The following is a 6,085-nucleotide window of genomic DNA, read 5'->3' as shown; positions in this document are numbered from 1 at the left end:
GGTATTGAAGGTGGAGAGAGCGCTGTACATTCACTCCCCCCACATACGATCCCTGCCGGTACAAGTCTCGAACCCGCAACCTTTGGGTTACGAGTCCGACTCTTTAACCATTAGGCCACGACTTCCCCAGTTGAAGTTGGGGAAACAAAAAAAAAAGATGGAATTCTTACGAACATAAAAGTTAATTGATGGACTAAGGTTGTGTGGATTGCTTATAGATTATTTTAATGCTTTTATCAGCTGTTTGGTCTCTCATTCTGCAGAGAATCCATTGATGAGCAAAATGATGCAATGCTACATTTCTCCAAATCAGTTCTGATGAGGAGATGGAGAGGAAATGAGGCATAGATAAGATCAGCAAGTGATGTAAGGATTTAGATTTGTATTTGAACTTGTGTCACCATATGAGCAGACAGCGGAATATGTCAAAGTTTGTGTGCTACCTGCTAAAGCCACGGCATTGACCTCCTTTTCTTTTTTGTCTCTCTCCCCCCTCATTTGTTTTCAAGCAAAATGCAGCCTCCACCAGTCAGTGGCCAAAAGTTATTTGGAAATCTTCATTCTGGAGTCAATTTTTAAAATGTTAATGTACAAAAACATTTATTATAGGATGTATCTCATTTGAATATGATAATATAATAATTTTTTTTCAGAGGGCATGTGCCACTGATTTCTAGTCGTGTCCTCTTTTGGAAGGCCAAACAAAGTAGTTTAACTTTCACAACGAAACACACGGCGGGCTAGAGTGAGCGGCGGGCTAGAGTGAGTGGAGGCCGGCTTGAGTGAGCGGAGGCGGAGTTTGATAACGGCGCGGCCGGCGGATTCGACGAAGGAGCGTCCGGCGGGCTTGCGGCAACCACATGTGACGACCCCGGGCTGGACTCCGCTTCGTCCACGGTGAAAGCCGATCCGGCGATCCACAGCGCAAAGTTGTAGTATTTCCTCAGCGACCAGCACGGATCAGCTCCAGGCATGATGAAGCGGATATCGTCCTCTTTTGGAAGGCCAAACAAAGTAGTTTCGCTTTCACAACGAAATACACAGTGCCTTCACGACATGGCGGCGGCAGCAACAACAATACTACAGCGAGAATAAAAGTTACGCCTTCTTTCTTTGCATGAACATTTGGGCGGCGTTATGCAAATCTTCCCACATCGTGACGTAGGTATGTGGGGGCGTGTTAGAACGAGCCGTTTTAGGTAGGCGTGGTTGACTCTTAACTTTTATAAAGAATTTCTCTTTATACAGAACGGACCTTGATACATTTCCTCTGGGAGTGTAATCAACAGTCCAAGTAAAACTGAGACAGCTTTGTGACACTCTTGATATAACATCTCACAACTGCCAGAAGCGTCTTTGGAGGACACACAGATCCCTTGTATTAAGAAGTGTCACTGATTTTAATACCCTTAATACACTCACTTTGATCATTTCATTACAAAATACTTTACAACTAGATTAAAGAGAAAAAAAGTGTTCAAATGCCCCATTTGGCTTTTTTCCATTTTAAATTCTTGTTTCTAATCCTCTCCATCTGGCAGCAATATAATCTTGATTTTTTTTAAGAGTGCCACTTATTACTGTCACACTATATGCAGTACAATGGATTCATTTAAGCAGGACTTTTATATTTTAAATGGGGTATCAAGTATCATGCAATATTGCTTGTGCTAAATTATTCATCCAACTAAATTCGAAAAAAAAAAATTTTGTAGTCAAAACAAAATATTAAAATAATTACAAATATTAAAACTATTAAAACAATGAGATCAAAGTGGTTTTACTCTAAAACATGTGCACAGTTTACTATGCTCACACCGCAGTATTTTGGTAAAGAAAAGTAGAATGAGACACATGGAGACATTGGAAAAACATTGGCTTTTGATGAAGTAATGGACCCCCATGGTCACAGATAAATACAATCATCAGCAGTGATCTTTTTTTATGACAGTATAGAGATTGGAGCTCCTGCACATTGTTCTTACAGCTTCTCACAATAGGACACCACAGTAGAGATGAACCATAACGTAAAAGGTCATGACTATAAATGACATATTATAACATTATAGATATAATACTAATATTATCTACATTTTTTGGAAAGAAGCATCTAATGTTCTCTAGAGCTATGCTACCATTCAAGTGATACAGTACCATTCAAAAGTTTGAGGAAAGATAAATAAAAATAAAAATATAATAATAATAATAATAAAAATGATAATAAGGCCTACATGTATATAGCAAGGACACATTCAATTGATGAAAAGTGACATAGATTTCTATTTTGCTTTAAATAAATGCCATTCCTTTCTATTTATTAATGTATCACAGTTTCCACAAAATATTAAGCAGAATTTAAACAAAAACTGTTCATTCTTATATATATATATATATATATATATATATACTGTATATATGGAGCTGGCATTTTCCTCCTTAAAAAACTATCTTTATCCTTATAGAATAACAAATCAAATTAATTTACAATATAATAACATCAGCAACAAAAAGCCAGGCATTTAAAGATGTCCATAATAATAAAGACTTTATAAAACCCCAGAGATCGAGATTTTCACAGTTTATGTTTACACAGCCAGAGTGAGTTTGCAAATGCAGATGGTTTAATTTCCATTACACTTGGCGATTTGTGACCCTGGTGCGATTTACCACATAAAATTGTTTAGAACGGCTCTGAAGTAGTTATTTTTGAGCATTTCTATTTGGAACGACACAACATGACACAACATGATTATGCTCCCTCTGGAACACACTGTTAATGAATGAAAAAAACTCTATATATTTATATATATATATATATATATATATATATATATATACTGTATATATGGAGCTGGCATTTTCCTCCTTAAAAAACTATCTTTATCCTTATAGAATAACAAATCAAATTAATTTACAATATAATAACATCAGCAACAAAAAGCCAGGCATTTAAAGATGTCCATAATAATAAAGACTTTATAAAACCCCAGAGATCGAGATTTTCACAGTTTATGTTTACACAGCCAGAGTGAGTTTGCAAATGCAGATGGTTTAATTTCCATTACACTTGGCGATTTGTGACCCTGGTGCGATTTACCACATAAAATTGTTTAGAACGGCTCTGAAGTAGTTATTTTTGAGCATTTCTATTTGGAACGACACAACATGACACAACATGATTATGCTCCCTCTGGAACACACTGTTAATGAATTAAATTAGAAAGAGCTGAAAGATTTTAAGTGTGACACCATCATGGGATGCACCTTCTGTACTAATTTCTGGCCTCTTAGAGGTGTGCTGTGCTGTTATAAAGAAGTGGACATCACCAGGGGGAGTTCAGACACAAAATAATAAGCCACACAAATTTACTGAGCAGTGGCCCTTGTTGAAAGGTATACCATTCTCTATCAAAACTGCTCTGGGAAGCAATTCTGGCCCAAAAACTGTTCATTAGGTTATGAGCATTGGGTAATGGGTTTCCATCTGTGCAAAAGCCTAAAATCAAAAGTTTAGACTGGGGTCGTGTAAAGCTCACGGACACTGAACTCAAGATCAGTGGAAATGCATTTTCTGTCTGATGAATTTGTCTGGTGAATGCCACTGGAGGACATTGCAAAAGTTTAAAGGGTGAAAAAAAAATATTCTGGGGCTGCTTGTAGTTGTACATGACTTTGTGGATCTGACTTTGTGGCAGCCCTCTTCTGAGAGATGTCTTTTCTTGTTCTCATTGTGAGATGGCCAATTAAATGAGCTGGAATGGAGACCGTTAGCTTGTCTTCGCCAAACCAATCCACAGTTTTAATCTTATGATAATTTGATTCTGTTTTAATCATATGATTATTTGATTCTGTTTTCATATTTTTTTTGCCACTTTCCTAGTTTTCCTACTTTTCCACATATTTTGTGCAAAAGTTGTTGATCAAAAAAGGATGAATACACAAAACAATTACATCACTTTGTACAATACAGCATGACCACATAGATCTATATAGATACACTTTTGTTTTATACACTTCCCAAGGCTGCATTTATTTAATCAAAAATACAGTAAAAACTTTAAAATTGGGAAATATCTTTACAATTAAAAAATTAAAACAATAGTTTCTTACTTTATTATATTTTGAAATGTAATTTATTCCTGTGATGTCAAAGCTGAATTTGTAGTATCCATTACTTCAGTGTCACATGATCCATCCAAGAAATGCTCAAGAAGCATTTCTTGTTATTATCACTGTTGAAAACACTTGTGCTGCTTCATATTTTTGTTGTGGTACATTTTTACAGTATTATTTGAATAGAAAGAGAAAAAGAAGAGCATTTATTTTACTTTTTTTTGTAACAATGTAAATTACTCATTTGTATGCATCTTTGCTGAATAAAAATATTAATTCCAAACTTTTGCACCAGTACAGTAGATATATACTGTAAGAGACTGCTTACATCACTTCCATGAATGTCCTTCTGGCATCCTCCGTCACCCCGAAAAGAAAAGCCTGGACAAAGCCTGTAAAAATGCATCATGCTGCTTAGTGATATACAGTGGTGGACAGTAACTGAGTAGTTTTACTTCGTTACTGTACTTAAAGCAGCACTATAAGTAACTGTACTTTACCTAGCGGTTAATAAACAGAACTGCACACATCCCGGGGAAGAACATTCCAACCGGAGCTACTTCTCTAAGTTTATGTCTATGGCGATTCACGCAGGTATGTGTTACTCCGCAGCGGTGACGACCCAACCAGGCTACAATAGTCCAAATATAAGTACTTATTATAAGTGTACCGTAGTGATTCGGAATAAGACAAAAACGCGGTTTTGAAGATGAATTCATGATGTACTCGCTCATTATATACATTTTGGAAAATTTGAACACCGAAAAAGTTACATTTTTCAAGTATCTGTACTTTACTGGATTAGTTTTATTTTGTGTAACTTTTACATTTACTTCACTACATTCCAAAGCATAAGATCGTACTTTTTACTTCACTACATTTCATAAAACATATCGTTACTAACGCCTTATAATATATCACGTGCTCCGCAGAAGCGGTGTCTGATTCAAGAACGAAATGATTCTTTTCAATTAACCTATTAAGTCGGTTCGCAAATCGCACCAAACGATTCATTCACGAATTAGAATGAACCGATTGCAGCTGTTCTCGAGTCGACAACTCACTGATTTAAATTAACCGTTTAGTGCGAGTCTCCAGTGAACTGAATTCACAAGTAAGAACCGGGAGATCTTGTGAGCGCGCGCGCACAACTGATGCTGCTAAAAGTAAGTTACTAATGTCGAATTTTAGGATTAATTATTGTAACTGAAAATCATATTTAGGTCAAAACTGTCATATTATTTGAATAGAAAGAGAAAAAGAAGAGCATTTATTTTACTTTTTTTTGTAACAATGTAAATTACTCATTTGTATGCATCTTTGCTGAATAAAAATATTAATTCCAAACTTTTGCACCAGTACAGTAGATATATACTGTAAGAGACTGCTTACATCACTTCCATGAATGTCCTTCTGGCATCCTCCGTCACCCCGAAAAGAAAAGCCTGGACAAAGCCTGTAAAAATGCATCATGCTGCTTAGTGATATACAGTGGTGGACAGTAACTGAGTAGTTTTACTTCGTTACTGTACTTAAAGCAGCACTATATGTAACTTTTGGCGCTCTAGCGGTTAATAAACAGAACTGCACACATCCCGCGGAAGAATATTCCAACCGGAGCTACTTCTCTAAGTTTATGTCTCTGGCGATTCACGCAGGTATGTGTTCCTCCGCAGCGGTGACCAGGCTACAATAGTCCAAATATAAGTACTTATTATAAGTGTACCGTAGTGATTCGGAATAAGACAAAAACGCGGTTTTGAAGATGAATTCATGATGTACTCGCTCATTATATACATTTTGGAAAATTTGAACACCGAAAAAGTTACATTTTTCAAGTATCTGTACTTTACTGGATTAGTTTTATTTTGTGTAACTTTTACATTTACTTCACTACATTCCAAAGCATAAGATCGTACTTTTTACTTCACTACATTTCATAAAACATATCGTTACTAACGCCTTATAATAT

Source organism: Sinocyclocheilus anshuiensis, unplaced genomic scaffold (genome assembly GCF_001515605.1).
Source record: "Sinocyclocheilus anshuiensis isolate Anshui unplaced genomic scaffold, SAMN03320099.WGS_v1.1 scaffold2, whole genome shotgun sequence".
Classification (NCBI taxonomy): Eukaryota; Metazoa; Chordata; class Actinopteri; order Cypriniformes; family Cyprinidae; genus Sinocyclocheilus; species Sinocyclocheilus anshuiensis.
This window is presented reverse-complemented; position numbering follows the sequence as displayed.